This window comes from Misgurnus anguillicaudatus, chromosome 23, assembly GCF_027580225.2.
Source record: "Misgurnus anguillicaudatus chromosome 23, ASM2758022v2, whole genome shotgun sequence".
NCBI lineage: Eukaryota > Metazoa > Chordata > Actinopteri > Cypriniformes > Cobitidae > Misgurnus > Misgurnus anguillicaudatus.
The window spans coordinates 27,840,575-27,858,334 of record NC_073359.2 but is presented as its reverse complement, the minus strand read 5'-3'; the positions used below and the strand labels follow the sequence as shown (position 1 = coordinate 27,858,334).

The window sequence follows — 17,760 nt, the reverse complement described above, 5'->3', positions numbered from 1 at the left end:
ATGGCTTACCCAAACAAAGTTACTGGGTTAATCTTGATTACATTTTCTAGGTTGATAGAAGCACTGCAGACCCAATTACAGTACTTAAAAATGGAAAAAGTCTGATTTTCACGCTATGACCCCTTTAAAACCAATGCAAAGACTCCAAAATATCTATAATATGATATTTTAGATACAATCAAGATGCTGGCAGTAGTATATTGCACACCCTGAAAGATGAAAACCTAAGATGAAAGAAGAAAGTTTTGGACAGTGTTTTTAAAATGTGGCTCAAACGGCATAATCAGCATAATCTCAGTATTACTTTTAAGACAGAGAAAAATATGCTATTCCTAATATTAAGCAATGCTAGAAAACTCAATGTTCTTGATATCTCCTCTCAACAAGTATGAATGTGTCTGCTTTGGTGCTATAAGCCAACTTTACAATAGCTACGTTTACATGCAACCAAACAATCTGTTTGTAATGATATTGATGGCTCAATCGTATTGAAAAACCTTTATCTGATTCGATTGTTTTTGTTCTGTAGGTTAAGAATGAAAGGATTAGGTGAGTGTGACTGTGATTATATACGGGTTTGCCTTTGTGCTGATTGGGTAGATATGTTGATTAGCTGATTGTAGACAGCTTAGAATAGTTTGTTTGACGTTTTCCTCTCCCTCCCAAACTACGTTAATAAAACATCATTTGGATTAAATTCAGTCGGATTGACAAAATTGTTAGTTTTCATCGTTTAAAGGGGTCATATGATGAAAATGTTAGCATTGCCACTTTGCAGGTCTGAGCAAAAATGTGTCGTTTTGGGTGTGTTTTTTAAAATGCAAATGAGCGGATGAAGTGCAAACACTGATCACACTGATGGTGGTTTATTGTAATTGAAACTCTATTGTGCTGTCAAGTCCAAAAATGTGTCGTTTTGGGTGTGTTTTTTAAAATGCAAATGAGCGGATAAAGTGCAAACACTGATCACAATGATGGTGGTTTGTTGTAATTCAAACTCAATTGTGCTGTCAAGTCCTTCTTTTCTCTCTCTTTCAGAGTTCAGATTAAGGAGGCGGTATTATTCTAATAAGATATCCTTATGACATCATAATGAAAGCCAAATTTCAATGACCTGTTTTTGCTCACACCTACAAAGTGGCAATGCTAACATTTTCATCACATGACCCCTTTAAATTATAGGCTGGACCTCTGAATAATGGGTTTTACTGACGTAAAATACAATCTTGATCAGTAACATCTATAGATCAAGTGATTGTTTGGTCGGAACTTTACTTCCGGTTTCTGTTTGTTTAATGATCTGACTAGTTGCTGTAGTTGCTAAATTGAACTCTTAAACAAATACCTTGTCGAAAATAACAAATGTTTTGGTTTCCTAGGTAATCTACGTGTTGATTATTTTGCTTGTTATATAAATAAACTACTTTAAAAGGACTTTTTCTTAGTGGAGTTTACCACCCAGCTAGAAATAAAAAGCTCCAAGAACGCTCCCCGAAAGCCCCCGAATGCCCCCAAAAACATTCTGCCAACGTTAAAAGCGGCTAGTTTTTTTTAAGTTCTAGGAACGTTTCTGTTGTCTGAACGTTAGAGTAATGTTACATTTTACCAGTTTTAATGTTCAAACAATGTTTAAAACAACAGCTGTTTATTATATTGACTTGTTTAATTGTTATGTAAATGATAGAGAAACATTGCATTTTATTAGTTTATAAAACACTACCTCTGTATGCAGCAAATACATTGCTGTAGAAAACTCAATTCACTTACTAGGTTTAGATGTTGATGTTTGTTTCATTTTAAGTCACCCTTATTGTGATTAGTGTTTGTTTTAGTTGGTATCTTGACACTTGACTTTTTGCTTGCTAGTTTTTTCCTGGTTGTGTTAACTTTGTGTTAATGCACCACATTTGTTATGAACATGCCAAGTTAATAGTGTTATTCTGTGGCTGTTGGGACACAATGGCAAAGACCATCACCCAATCCATCCACCAATCAAAAGTTCATTCTCTGTCAAAAATGTAAACGAGATCCAGTACCTTCACAGCACTCCGCCACCAAGGAGCCCCAGAAACCCTGGACAAAAAACATCCGCCGTATAACCGGGATGCACAAACACCAAGAACCAGACCACGAATCTCAACCATGGCGACAACCAAATGAAAAACTTCATGCTGCAATGCATGCTGGGTATTAACAAATTACAAACCTCATTCAGGACTCCCAGCATGCACTGCAGCATGGATAAATAAGGATTTTTTTTAACAATTTTAATTGTCACCATGGTTGAGATTCGTGGTCTGATTCTTGGTGTTTGGGCATCCCAGTTGTACAGCGGATGTTTTTTGTCCGGGGTTTCTGAAGCTCCTTGGTGACGAACTGCTGTGAAGGAGTTGGATCTAGTATACAATATCGGCAGAAAATACACTTTTGATTAGTAAATGAACTAGGTGATGATCTTTACCATTATGTACCAACAACCACAGAAACACACTAACAACCTTTCATAACAAATGTGGTGCACCACCACAAAGTTAACACAACCAGGAAAAAACTAGGCAAAAAGTCAAGTGTCAAGAGACCAACCAAAACAAACACGAATCACAACAAGGGCGACTTAAAATGAAACATCAAAATCCAAACCTAGCAAGTGAAGAGCCCTCCACAGCAATATACCCACTCAACATTCAGAAACAATGTTCCACAAAATAATAAAATGCAATGTTTCATAACAATCAAACAAGTCAACACAACAAACAGCTGCTGTTTCAAACATTGTGTGAACATTAAAACATGACATTGTCATAACGTCCAAAAATGGTAAAATGTAACACCACTCCAACGTTCAGAGACAACAGAAACGTTCCTAGAACCCAAAAAAAACTAGCCCCTTTTAACGTTGGCAGAATGTTTTTGGGAACATTCGGGAACTTTCAGGGAACGTTCTTAGAACTTTTTATTTCTAGCTGGGCAGTAGTTACGTGATGACAACGAAAACCGCTTGTTTATGTTGTTACTGCTAAAACCGTCTCTATGCCAGATGTGAAAATGCTTAAAGGGGTCATATGATGAAAATGTTAGCATTGCCACTTTGTAGGTTTGAGCAAAAATGTGTCGTTTTGGGTGTGTTTTTTAAAATGCAAATGAGCGGATGAAGTGCAAACACTGATCACAATGATGGTGGTTTGTTGTAATTGAAACTCTATTGTGCTGTCAAGTCCAAAAATGTGTCGTTTTGGGTGTGTTTTTTAAAATGCAAATGAGCGGATAAAGTGCAAACACTGATCACAATGATGGTGGTTTGTTGTAATTCAAACTCAATTGTGCTGTCAAGTCCTTCTTTTCTCTCTCTTTCAGAGTTCAGATTAAGGAGGCGGTATTATTCTAATAAGATATCCTTATGACATCATAATGAAAGCCAAATTTCAATGACCTGTTTTTGCTCACACCTACAAAGTGGCAATGCTAACATTTTCATCATATGACCCCTTTAAGGTGAACAATCGTTTGGTCTTTGATGTAAAGGCACAGTTTGTTGGTGATCCACCTCTCTTTATCACATTGCTGGCAGTGCTGGCAGATTTCATCAGGCTCCAAAAATTCTTTAAAAAAAACCCCACAAATGGTCATCTCATATGCCGTAATTGCAACTCTTGTGTAATTAGAACAGGGTTTTAAAAGCACCACTGCTTTCTGTGATTTTTTAAATTTAAACTTACTTGACTGCTTGTAAAATCAGCATACTATGGAGGGCATTAAACGTTGTGTGAAACTCCATTTGAAACCAGATGTCAAGGAACTTCATCACTGACAGACCCCTGTAAGAAAACACAGAACCAATTTCTAGGTGAAAAAGAAAGGGACTGTTAGTCTAAATATGTTATTATAAATCATCATTTAAAGATAAAAAAGCTGAAAAACATACTTCACTATAGGTCTTTGAACTCTGTTCCCTTTTTAGTTTAGTGACAATCTACCCTAAACGATCGAATTATATCATTTGGTTTTAACATTATCTGTATAATTCTCTACATATTCTGATTATATGTATATTGTGTAGTTCTTATTTCTTTGGCACACGCACGCACGCACGCACGCACGCACGCACAGACACACACACACACACACACACACACACACACACACACACACACACACACACACACACACACACACACACACACACACACACACACACACACACACACACACACACACACACACACACACTTACTGACAGTATCTTACCGTATTATTGTTTATGTTATTCATTGGTATCGCTTCTGTTTCTTGATCTGCAAAGTAATATAAATATATGCTATAAAACTATAAATTAAATAAAAATAAAAATACAAGTATTTGTGAATGATGTGCTGTAGGTCGAGGTGCTCTAGAGTGCCACCTTTCTACAGTGTTGAGTTAGTTGAACTCAAACACATTTCATTAAAGGGGTCATATGATGGAAGTGTTGGCATTGCCACTTTGTAGGTTTGAGCAAAAATGTGTCGTTTTGGGTGTGTTTTTTAAAATGCAAATGAGCGGATGAAGTGCAAACACTGATCACAATGATGGTAGTTTGTTGTAATTGAAACTCTATTGTGCTGTCAAGTCCAAAAATGTGTCGTTTTGGGTGTGTTTTTTAAAATGCAAATGAGCGGATAAAGTGCAAACACTGATCACAATGATGGTGGTTTGTTGTAATTCAAACTCAATTGTGCTGTCAAGTCCTTCTTTTCTCTCTCTTTCAGAGTTCAGATTAAGGAGGCGGTATTATTCTAATAAGATATCCTTATGACATCATAATGAAAGCCAAATTTCAATGACCTGTTTTTGCTCACACCTACAAAGTGGCAATGCTAACATTTTCATCATATGACCCCTTTAAAGTAAATGAAAGTCTTTTATGAGTTATTTTAGTGTCTAACATGAGGATGATAACAAAACTCTTGCAGGAAAGCTTTGCTTTGACATATTTGTTGTAATACTTACTGTTTCTTGCTGTGTGTTGATTTCTCTTACGGTATATGACTGCTGCTGCTAGAATTAAGACCACAGCCATCACTGCTGCAGGGACAATCCAGTATAAATAGCTGCTGGAATCTAGATATCATGAAACACAGATTTGTTTAAGTAAAAACGAATCTAATACAGTTTAATTCACACAATTTTCAATTTAGTTTTTGTGTGTCTGTGTTGTTGTTTTAATATTATTTTAATTGAGAGTATTGATATACAGTGGTATACAGCACTTAGAAAACTATTATTATTATTGAGCTGGATTTAAAAGATTTAATAATGTATATTTCGTCCAACATCACTCTTGCTTGAAATTTCTTAAGACATCACTACTGATACACTTAATTAAGCTTTAATACATATCGATTTCCTTAACTAGGGACAGTAGCCAAACTGGAAAAAACACAGTCAAATTTTATCCCACATTCAAAGAAAGGCTTTACTCTTAAAACAAATATTAAAAGAATACAACCCTTAGTGTTAATAATGAAAACTATATACCAATAATACATGCATGCATATATACACACAGGTAAAAAATATTAAAAGCACAGATTTACGGATTCTTCAAAACCTAGCAACTTTCAAATAAAAGCAGTACATCATATAAAGCCATATATTGATGGTAAAGCACTAGTTAACAACAAATCAGTGCTTTATATGATGTATAGTGCTTTTATTTTAATTGGCAACATTACTGCTGACTCACCTGAACATTGATCATTGATGTTGAGATGTTGAGTTTGGTTTGTGATGGTATTGTTGAGTACACATCTGTATGTGTTTGTATCCTGATATTCAACCTCCAGAGATAGAGAGAGTCTGATGTTGAGATCAGACACACTGATGCTGGACAATAAACTGTTTCCTTTATACCAGGACAGACTCACATCTCTCACATTCAACACTAAACATAACAAGGAACAATTTGAGGAGTTACTGACACGTGTGATGTCAGGAATGGGCAGACGAGCTGAAAAACATTAAAGAGAAAGAAATGTTTTTTTATTCTTAACGGTGTAAATACATCATCTCTAAAACCTTCACGCCCTGCTTACCGTTGTGCACATATTGACATTACACTTTATGTTTTGAGATGCCTATACTACAGTATCACAAACACATGTCTTTATGTTCAATTCTCATTGCAAAATATAATCATTGATCATTACAACAAGACATGGCTTATTCACTTTATTCACCATTGACAGTAACATTAAATCTTTTGTTGGAAGGCACGTCACTGTTGATGATTTCATGTTGATAAAGTCCAGAGTTTGTGATTGTGATGTTTGTGATGGTGAGAGATCCAGTTTGACTGTCCAGATTCAGTCCGTCTTTGAAGCTTCCACATGGATCACAGACATTGTTCTCTTTATAGATTTCAGCTATAAGAGTCCCCTGAGGTCCAAACAGCCACAGTATCTGCTGATCTGTCTGTATGTCAGTAATATCAGTGTGTAGAGTAACAGAATCTCCCTCCATGACTGACACTGACTCCACTTTTTCTCCATCAACACCAAACACAACTGAAAGACATTTATAAAGTGTTTCCCAATTGTATTATATGCAGGAAATACATCTCTATAGACTATTCAATAATTAGATACACTTTTTCATATTTAGTACATAAACTCACTGAAGCAATAGCCAGGCACCACTGTATTTTAATTTAGTACTCATCAGTTCTTATATTAGAAGAGTGAATAGTTCATGCGATTCTAAACAGCCAATAGATACATGATATGTTTGATGAGGTTAGCAAAATATTTCTCCAAACAGTCGGAACAGGGGTTAAGCAATGGAGCAGAAATCAGAGAACCATCTCAAAATTCAATAATCTCCTGACTGCAGAGGAGGTGGAAAGTGTAATGACAGTGCATTGTAAGATGTCTGAGTAAGCTTTTTCTACAAACATGCGCATCAACTCGTAACTGTAGGCCCGTTGTCCAACTAAATACATTTATTCTAGAGATGTCTTTTTCACAGACTACATAAAGGGCCAGATCAAATTACATCGGGGGCCAATTGAATAGCCAATGCCTATATTATGCTTCAATATATAATTATCAAAATGCAATATACAAACTGAATAAATAATGACATAAATAGAATTAATTACTAGTAATAAAGTTAAAAATAGATGTATGTGTGGCTTAAAGTAAAAAAAATTTGGTTTCACTTTCACTATCATCATAGAAAAATCTATCGAGTTAATATAATAAGAGAGGGAGTGTATCTGTTCACACTTATTTCAATAAAAAATGCCTTATTGTAATAGCCGAAAAACACGAAAACAATTTAGATTAAACTATTTAAATACATTGACATTTTGTTGTACTTGCACGCTGCAAACTCGTGGAAAAAATTATTTGAAATGAATGCAATGTTAAAACGTATCGATGACTGAATGTAAACCACAAATACATTTTCTTACCTTGAACAAAGAACACACAAAGCAGTAGTTTCTTCAGATGTAACATCTTGGGAATGTTGTTGTGTCGTATGTTAATCCTGATTTAACTTCATTACATCTTCAATGTCTTTATTCTCTCTTGCTGGACCGGATTGTATAAAATGCTGTTGTTCATGACTTCTAATACCGACAAAAATGGATGGATTGATGGAGGTCACTCTGGGGAGTCGTGAGCATCCTTGTCTTCTCCTCACGCCCCACCCTATCCACACACATAGAGACAGAGCGTAGCGCGTCATAACCTGAAAACCACGCCCACCGGGGAAAACAATCCAACCGTCTCCATTGACTTTGTATTGAGAGAGGCCGCCTCCTTGTCATTTCTGGCTTATAACAAAAAACAGAATAATGCCTTAAAGCTGCTGTGTGACAATATGTACAGCTAACAAGCCAAATAACCCAGAAATAAGTTTTTATAAGCTGTCGAGCTAAAAAAAAAACGAGCGTTTACAGACAGAAAAGTGGAAACAGGCAACTTTTCATAGTACTCATTGATGTTTTGTTTCATTTTAACTCACCCTTATTGTGATTAGTGTTTGTTTTAGTTGGACTCTTGACCCTTGACTTTTGCTTGCTAATTTTCCCCTGGTTTTGTTAATTTTGTGTTAATGCACCACATTTGTTAATATGTAAAGTTAATACTGCAATTCTGTGGTAGTTAATAATGTGGTGGTATAATTGTAAAGATCATCACCTAATTTATTTACTAATCAAAAGTTTATTTTCTGCCAATAATGTATATTAGATCCAGCTCTTTCACAGCAGTTTGTCATTAAGGAGTTTTAGAAACTTTGGACAAAAAATATCTGCTGTATAATTGGGATGCACAAACTCCAATACCCAGACCATGAATCCCAACCATGGCTACAAACAAAATTGTAAAAAAAATCCTTATTTATCCATGCCTCAGTTCATGCTTGGAGTCCTGAATGAGGTTTGTAATTTGTTAATACCCAGCATGCATTGCAGCATGAAGTTTTTCATTTAATTGTCACCATGGTTGAGATTCGTGGTCTGATTCTTGGTGTTTGTGCGTCCCAGTTATATAGCAGATGTTTTTTGTCCAGGGTTTCTAAAACTCCTTAATGACAAACTGCTGTGAAAGCACTGACAGAAAATAAACTTTTGATTAGTAAGTTAATTAGGTGATGATCTTTACCATTATGTACCAACGGCCACAAAATTACACTATTAACTTTGCATGTTCATAACAAACGTGGCGCACTAACAGAAAGTTAACACAACCAGGGGAAAACCAGCAAGCCAAAAGTCAAGCGTCAAGAGTCCAACCAAAACAAACACCAACCACAACAAGGGTGACCCTAAATGAAACAAAACACCAACATCCAAACCTAATAAGTGAATTGTGTTTGCTACAGCAATATATTTACTGAACATACAGAAATAATGTTTTATAAAATAAATAATAAAATGCAATGTTTCTCTATCATTTACACAACAGTCAAACAAGTCAATATAATAAACAGCTGTTGTTTTAAACATTGTGTGAACATTAAAACATGACATTGTCATAACGTTTTAAAAATGGTAAAATGTAACATTACTCCAACGTCTAGACAACAGAAACGCTCCCAGAACCCAAAAAACTGGACACTTTTAACGTCAGCAGAATATTTTTGGGAACATTGGAAACTTTCAGGGAACGTTCTTAGAACTTTTTATTTCTAGCTGGGCCCCAGCAAACAAGAGTTCTATTTCCTTGGCTACAGACCGCCAGATGGACTGAGTGGATACCTTCCTCTTCTAATCGAGAACCCAATATAACAGCTGTCACCTGGTGACCTTAATGACGTGCCTGACTATAAATAGCTCCCTACACGTCATCACTTCCTCTTTCGTCTTCTCGTCTAGTTTGAGATCCTGCAGCGATGCGAGTGCAGCTATCTAGGACAAAGTTCCACAAGCTGTATCCCTGCATAATTAGACAATTACTTAAGAGGGTGAGAGTGGTTTTTCCAAACCGCCCATAGGAATTGATTGGCGTTAATTGTTATTGACAAAGGTAGTGGTGTTTCCAGTTACCTACAATTACCATGAGTTTGTCCGCGCAATGCTCGTCTTGTCAACAGCGCATGGAGCTCGAGGATGCTCATGATCAATGCCCGAGCTGTCTCGGCATTGATCATCTTAAAGAGGCGCTGGAGGATCCATGCATGCATTGCAGCGTGATGCCTCTAGAAGTAAGACGCGTTCGACTGGCGGCTTTTAAAAAGATTAAGGAGGGAGCTGTAAAACGAAAAGCATCGGCTTCTGCTCCTTGTCAAAAGAAAAAAGAAGCCAAGAAGGATCTTGCGCGTAGAGTAGATGAATTGGCTGATGGTATGGGGAAAATTCAGGAGTTTTTGGCTAAATTACAACCCCAGCCAGCTTCTGAGAATTTTGAATCGGGTAGGGAAGAGTCTGGAACCCCGTCCCTTCCACAACCTGATTATACAGTATCCTTGGATGAGTTTGACTGTGTCTCCGTGGCAGCAACAGACTCGCTGTTCTGGGAAGATCGGTTTCCTTTAGATAAGGAACCAGGGATGATTGATAGTGAGGATGAGGGGGACGATCATAGTGAAAGTTCGCTTTCATCTGACGATCTAGTTAAGATAATAAAGACTGCTTTAGCGCAGTTAGGCATGGACCCCACTTCAGCAACGGAAACCGCGCATACGAATCGCCTTTGCCATTCTTTGCCGCGCTCCAATGTGTTTAATATTCCTCAATCGCCAGATTTTACGGAGGTATTTTCACAAGCATTTAAATCGGCTCATTCAACCAGACTGGATCGTGTTTCACGTCTGTTGGCAGCAATGCAAGAGCCTGGTCCAATAGGACTAGGGGCAATGCCCACAGTACAACCTGCAGTGGCATCTTTAATTGTGCCACCCGATGAAGCATTAAGACAGGATCCGAGATGCCCGAATATGGAGTGCAGAAGGACAGATAATTTAATAGGGAAAATATATAACTCAACAGCCTGTTTAGGGAGAACTGTTAATACACTGGCGCATGTCTTATTAGCAATCAATGCCTCGCTTAACTCATCTGAAGCTACAGCTGCAGAGCTGATTAATGTAGCCCTTAGGTCTGTGGGATCAATAGCGGGTCACTGTGGGAAAGCCATGGGGTTGTTAGTTCAGGCTCGCCGTCAGGTATGGATCGCACAGTCACCTTTTTCCGAACCTTGTAGAGCCGCCTTGCGTCAGCTTCCGTTGGTTCCCGGTCAGATATTTGGGCCAGCGGCTCAAGAAGCGTTGGACCGTAGACTGGTTGCTTCAGAGGCACGGAATCAGTTGGGAAAACAACGCACGTCATTTAAAGCACCCGGCTATCCGCTCTATTCGTTCCGCCGGGGTAGGTCTGCGTTTTCCTCACGCCACCAGTTTCCCGGTCGAGAGCCGCAACCTAGCGGACCTTACAGAGGCCAGCAAACCCGTCCATATGGACCTCCGGCTAGAACATTTAAAGGGGTCATGTGATGAGGGTGTTGGCATTGCCGCTTTGTAGGTGTGAGCAAAAACAGGTCATTGAAATTTGGCTTTCATTATGATGTCATAAGGATATCTTATTAGAATAATACCGCCTCCTTAATCTGAACTCTGAAAGAGAGAGAAAAGAAGGACTTGACAGCACAATTGAGTTTGAATTACAACAAACCACCATCATTGTGATCAGTGTTTGCACTTTATCCGCTCATTTGCATTTTAAAAAACACACCCAAAACGACACATTTTTGGACTTGACAGCACAATAGAGTTTCAATTACAATAAACCACCATCATTGTGATCAGTGTTTGCACTTCATCCGCTCATTTGCATTTTAAAAAACACACCCAAAACGACACATTTTTGCTCAAACCTACAAAGTGGCAATGCTAACATTTTCATCATATGACCCCTTTAATCGCTTGAGATATATGGGGGCCTCTGATAATCACCCCCCCAGAGATACAAAATCCTCTCGTAGGCAGCGTTGACTGGTTGAGGCCGGTGGCGACGAACAAGTTTTCAGTTTCACAAATCCGTTTTTGGCATTCAATAACAACAAATCAATGGATTCTAAATACAATTTCACAAGGTTACAACCTACAGTTTCGTCGCCGGCCTCTCGTGAACACTGGGATTCGTCTTTCAATCACGACGAGCCCAGAAAAGCACAAAATTCTTTGCACAGAAATTCAATCATTACTGGTGAAAGACGCAATCGAAGAAGTAAAACCACCTGCGGCGACACAGGGGTTTTTCTCCGTTTACTTCGTCATTCCAAAAAAAGACGGAGGCTTTCGTCCTATATTGGATTTGAGGAATCTAAACAAGACTTTAAAATTCCTACCCTTTCGTATGCTGCGGCTGGCGGATGTTCTGCGGACAGTCGAGCCACGAGATTGGATGGTGAAAGTAGATTTAAAGGACGCGTATTTTCACGTACCTATCGCGCCCCGACACCGTTGTTTTCTGCGATTCCGGTTCGAAGGAAAGACATTCCAATTCAAGGTACTCCCATTCGGGCTATCCTTAGCCCCAAGGGTGTTTTCCAAAATCGTTCAGACCGCTCTTGCACCCTTGCAACAAAGGGGCATTTGCGTGCTTCCATACCTAGACGATTGGCTGTTGTGTGCAGAGAACCCTTCAAAATTGACAGACAACTTGCAACAACTGTTAAATCACGTTGCGAATCTGGGATTTGTGGTCAATCGGGCCAAATGCCAGTTTACGCCGGCGCAAAGCATTCAATTTCTCGGGGTTCGGTTAAACTCTCGCGCAATGACGGCATCTCTTACAAAGATAAGAGCTCAAAACATTTTGAGCCTGATAACCGGGATGAAACAAGGCAGACGGGTGAGATATCTCACCCTGTTACGACTAGTGGGCATGCTGGCTGCAGCGACACCTGTGATCAGGTTGGGTATGCTGTACCTAAGACCAATTCAGCGCTGGCTGACGAGCAGACACCTGTCAGTAAAAACTCAGAAGTACACACTGGTGAGAGTGACGCACACTGCTCGACGGGCACTACAGCCTTGGCACAGCATGGAGTTCCTTCTTCGCGGGGTTCCTATGGGTCCACCCCCGGCGAAGAGGGTAATTGTTACCACAGATGCGAGTCAGCAGGGCTGGGGAGGAGTATGGAAACAGAGAGGAGTGAAAGGAATTTGGGGAGAGGAGCTCCGTTTTCAGCATATCAACTATCTAGAGTTGAAAGCAGCGTTCCTAACGCTACGATATTTTCAGAATCAGCTAATCCACGAACATGTGTTAATACGGTCGGACAATATGTCAGCAGTATTCAATATAAATCATCAGGGGGGCACGAGATCACTGAAGCTGCTACAGGCTGCGCACGAGCTCTGGTTATGGGCAGATATACATCTAGCCTCATTGAGGGCAGTTCACATTCCGGGGCAGATGAACACGGTAGCGGATGCTCTGTCACGGAGTATTCCGCTGTCAGGAGAATGGCAACTCCACCCAGAGATAATTCAGTTAATCTGGAACACATATGGCACGGCAGTGGTGGATCTGTTTGCCGACAGTCAGTCGGCTGTCTGTCCAAAGTTTTTCTCTCTGAGGAGGGAGACGGAGTCTCTAGGACAGGATGCATTAGCCCACAATTGGCCGAGTGGTCTCCTATATGCATTTCCCCCATTTCCCCTGATTTGGTTAGTTCTCAGTCGTATTCGTGTAACGAGCCAACCGCTATTATTAATAGCCCCGTGTTGGCCGAGCAGACCGTGGTTTCGTCTCCTTCAACGTCTCTTAACTGGTCCTCCAGTCCGGTTGCCGTGCAGCCCAGATCTTTTGACACAGCTGAATGGCAAACTACAGCACGACCAACCTCAAACTCTGAAATTGTGCGTTTGGCCATTGGGGGCGACCCCAGCCTTTTAGTCTGTTCGCAGGGGGTCAGGGACACTATTATAAACGCTCGGGCACCATCGACTAGAGCGCAGTATCAGAACAGGTGGAAACTGTTTTCGAGGTGGTGTAGCGAAAATCAAATAAATCCCCAGTCATGCACTATAACCAATATTCTGGAATTTTTGCAAACCTTGTTAACGTTGGGTCGGTCATACTCCACAATAAAGGTTTATGTGGCAGCATTATCAGCGCACAGAGGTCTCATAGACGGTATTTCTGTCAGGACGCATAAATTAGTGGTTGCTTTTTTGAGAGGTGTTAACCGACTAAACCCCCCTTGTAGTATTATGATTCCGCAATGGGATCTTAATATTGTCCTAGAAAGTCTATGTACCTTGCCATTTGAACCACTGTCTACAGCTGATATTAAATGGCTCGGTGGCTTCGCAATGTTTAAAATGAGGTCCGGAAGACTCAAAAGTTATGTTGTGGCCGAATCCAGCCTTTTTACCGAAGGTGTTGTCGAGTAATTTCGCTAACACACCTCTGATACTACCGGCATTTCACTCTGACAGGGGAATGAATAAGGAGCTTTGTCCTGTGAGATCGCTGCGTCTTTATGTGGACAGGACGGCTTCTTGGAGAACTACTGACCAGTTATTTGTTTGTTTTGCAGATCGAAGTAAAGGATCTCCCCTGTCAAAAGGGAGACTGGCTCATTGGATAACGGAGGTCATTACGTGCTCCTATGTCTCCGCTCACAGGGTTCTGCCTGATCCAGTGAAATGTCACTCCACCCGCTCTGTGGCGACATCTTGGGCGGCTTTGCGGGGGGGTGCAGCTCGCAGATACTTGCGGAGCAGCAACTTGGGCTTCACCGTCCACGTTTTCCAGATTCTATAGACTTAATGTGGTTGATGTTCCAAATAATTGCGCAATAGCAGTGCTGGGCGAGGAAGCCAGTCTAAGAATGGGTTCATGCACATCTGGAGATAATCATTGAAACTGAGATATTAAAAATAAATGAAAGAATCTCATACTTCTGTGGTTTGGTTGTTTTATTATCATTTACATTTATAACGTTTGACAGACTTGCAGACCAGTATGGATACTGTTTAACTTTTGCTGTTATTACATTGCCTATACAGAAGTCATTCAGGTAATCAAGTAACCATATTTAAGGATGTTGTATGTTGTTAGACCCTCGTGACAGATTTTATATTCGTCTTCCACTCAGTCCATCTGGCGGTCTGTAGCCAAGGAAATTGAACGTTGGTTACGTAGGTAACCGTGGTTCTATGACTGGCGGAAGACCACCAGAGCCTCGAGTCACTCGGGTCACCGAGAAGACTTTAGAGGAAGTGATGACGTGTAGGGAGCTATTTATAGTCAGGCACGTCATTAAGGTCACCAGGTGACAGCTGTTATATTGGGTTCTCGATTAGAAGAGGAAGGTATCCACTCAGTCCATCTGGCGGTCTTCCGCCAGTCATAGAACCACGGTTACCTACGTAACCAACGTTTTTCTGACACGTGACTAAAGATCCTAAAGTTCACCAGTTTGGGATGAGTTAAAGAAGAAGTCACTTTTCAAATCAGAGGACACCAGAGGGTGATAGAGTTGAGAAAATTATTTTAATATCTGCTTATGAACAGTTAAAGGGGTCACATGATGAAAACGTCAGCATTGCCACCCTGCAGGCCCGAGCAAAAATGTGTCGTTTTGGGTGTGTTTTTTTAAATGCAAATGAGCGGATGAAGTGCAAACACTGATCACAATGATGGTGGTTTATTGTAATTGAAACTCTATTGTGCTGTCAAGTCCAAAAATGTGTCGTTTTGGGTGTGTTTTTTAAAATGCAAATGAGCGGATAAAGTGCAAACACTGATCACAATGATGGTGGTTTGTTGTAATTCAAACTCAATTGTGCTGTCAAGTCCTTCTTTTCTCTCTCTTTCTCTCTGCACTAAACGGCAGTGCAGTGGTTGGAGAGTTCAGATTAAGGAGGCAGTATTATTCTAATAAGATATCCTTATGACATCATAATGAAAGCCAAATTTCAATGACCTGTTTTTGCTCATACCTACAAAGTGGCAATGCTAACATTTTCATCATATGACCCCTTTAAATATCTAAAAGTTGTCCAGTGGCTTTTATTGTGAAATTTTAAATAAAGTTAAAAAAAGCTAATTTATTCAGTAGAGTCGGCATAGTGCACTTACACTTCTGTACAGTATAATTTTGTCAGTATATTTGTTTCAATTAATTAACGATAAAGAAAAAACAACTACATTAAAAAAATGACTGAACCAAATTAAGACAATTATATCAAAATGTATATGGGCAGATTTTGTTACAAACAAGCTCAATGATTGTTGCTATAGCAACTATTTCTGCATTTCAGAAATAGTTAAAGGGGTCATATGATGAAAATGTTAGCATTGCCACTTTGTAGGTTTGAGCAAAAATGTGTCGTTTTGGGTGTGTTTTTTAAAATGCAAATGAGCGGATAAAGTTCAAACACTGATCACAATGATGGTGGTTTGTTGTAATTCAAACTCAATTGTGCTGTCAAGTCCTTCTTTTCTCTCTCTCTCTTTCTCTCTGCACTAAACGGCAGTGCAGTGGTTGAAGAGATCAGATTAAGGAGGCGGTATTATTCTAATAAGATATCCTTATGACATCATAATGAAAGCCAAATTTCAATGACCTGTTTTTGCTCACACCTACAAAGTGGTAATGCTAACATTTTCATCATTTGACCCCTTTAACATTAACATAGTTAAAGTGGAAAATTGACAAACTTAAAGGGGACATATTATGAGATTTTTTTTAAGATGTAAACTAAATCTAAAATAGGTCTGAGCAAAAGTGTGCCGTTTAGGGGTGTCATTTAAAATGCAAATGAGCGGATGAAGTGCAACCACTGATCACAATGATGGTGGTTTGTTGCAATTGAAACTCAATTATGCTGTGAATTATTTTCTCTCTCTCTTTCTCTCCATACTAAATTGTTGTGCTGTGGTTGGATAGTGCAGATAAAGGGGGCGGTATTACCTTATTCTGACATCACAATAAGGGCCAAATTACAATGACCTATTTTTTCACATGCTTGCAGAAAATGGTTTACCAAAACTAAGTTATTGGGTTGATCTTTTTAACATTTTCTAGGTTGATAGAAGCACTGGGGACACAATTATAGCACTTAAACATGGAAAAAGTCAGATTTTCATAATATGTCCCCTTTAAAATACTAGAGAACATAACGGCAAACATGTCAACATGACCACTATATCCTTATTCATATCCATAAACTTTAATGCCTGAAGGCATTGATAACCAGTGTAGGCCTAATTAATGGCCATCTCTATATTGTATAACTCATGGCGTGTGGCGCCCCCTGGTGGAACAACAATATCAAGAACATCAAAACACCAAAGAAATGCATACATACTGTATATTTTACATTGATTTACATTTTATCTTTACGATCGATAATGAATTTGCATTCACCTGTATTGCCTGTTGGACGGGCCGGCCCTGCCCCAAACACACAAGCAAGTGGGCAAAATCTTGGTTCCAGACTAAGGATTGAGGTTATGGTGTTGCCAGCTTAATCCCCTGATCTCTACCCTCTTGGCGTGACATTAAAAAAAACAGTTTCTGAACTAAAACCTAGATCATGGGCGGAAATACCTGTTTTTAGGTGCCAGAAGTTGGTTGACTTTATTTGAAAGAGATTTGCAGAAGTTATCAACAACAATGGTTATGCAACTAAATATTAGTAATTCAATAGTTTAAAGTAAACTTACATTTTAAGACATTTCTTCAGCTTTAACAGAGAAAAATGTTGGCACTGCCATTTTTTTAACAGCTTAAAGGACCCCTAACCCAGGTTTTTTCAACAATATTAAAATAGTCTCTGGAGTCCCGAGAATGTGTCTGTAAAGTTTCAGCTCAAAATACACAACAGATCTTTCATTACACGATGTTGAACATGGCCATTTGTGGCTGCAATGAAAACGTGCCTTTTTGTGTATGTTTCTTTAAATGCAAATAAAGCGTTTGTTCCCCTCCCCGTTTTTTGCACTTTATACAAACGATCACAAGCATATAATATATACAATACTGTTTACTGGCCTAAGTGTCTCTCACGTTGGCCCCGGGCCATCGGGCAGTCCTTTATGTTGAGCCCTAAAGTCCACTAATGACCATACAATAAAGGTCAAATTCAACACTAAACACAATAACACACATTTGGAGCTTGATGATGATGAAGATTGTGAATAATTTCTGACAGCTGGAAAACAAAAACAGAAATACATTTACTTATCTATACAGCAATTTACTGTTATTAACTCTCTTTTTCTGTTCACTGTTCTTAAATGCATGACTTTGTTAT

General features: G+C 39.1%; 2 protein-coding genes and 1 long non-coding RNA gene across 3 annotated transcripts in view; all 3 read right to left on the bottom strand.

Annotated features, from left to right (window-relative positions):
• The window catches only part of LOC141359269 (uncharacterized), a 368,361-nt gene that overhangs the window by 29,425 nt on the left and 321,176 nt on the right, over nt 1-17,760 (bottom strand). The window lies entirely within an intron of this gene.
• The window catches only part of LOC141359266 (SLAM family member 5-like), a 106,289-nt gene that overhangs the window by 21,959 nt on the left and 66,570 nt on the right, over nt 1-17,760 (bottom strand). The window lies entirely within an intron of this gene.
• LOC129453771 (uncharacterized) lies at nt 4,111-5,981 on the bottom strand. The gene is made up of 3 exons (XR_012366134.1): nt 5,723-5,981; nt 4,987-5,097; nt 4,111-4,292 (listed from the first exon to the last, which is right to left on the bottom strand). It is a non-coding gene; the product is annotated as an uncharacterized lncRNA (long non-coding RNA).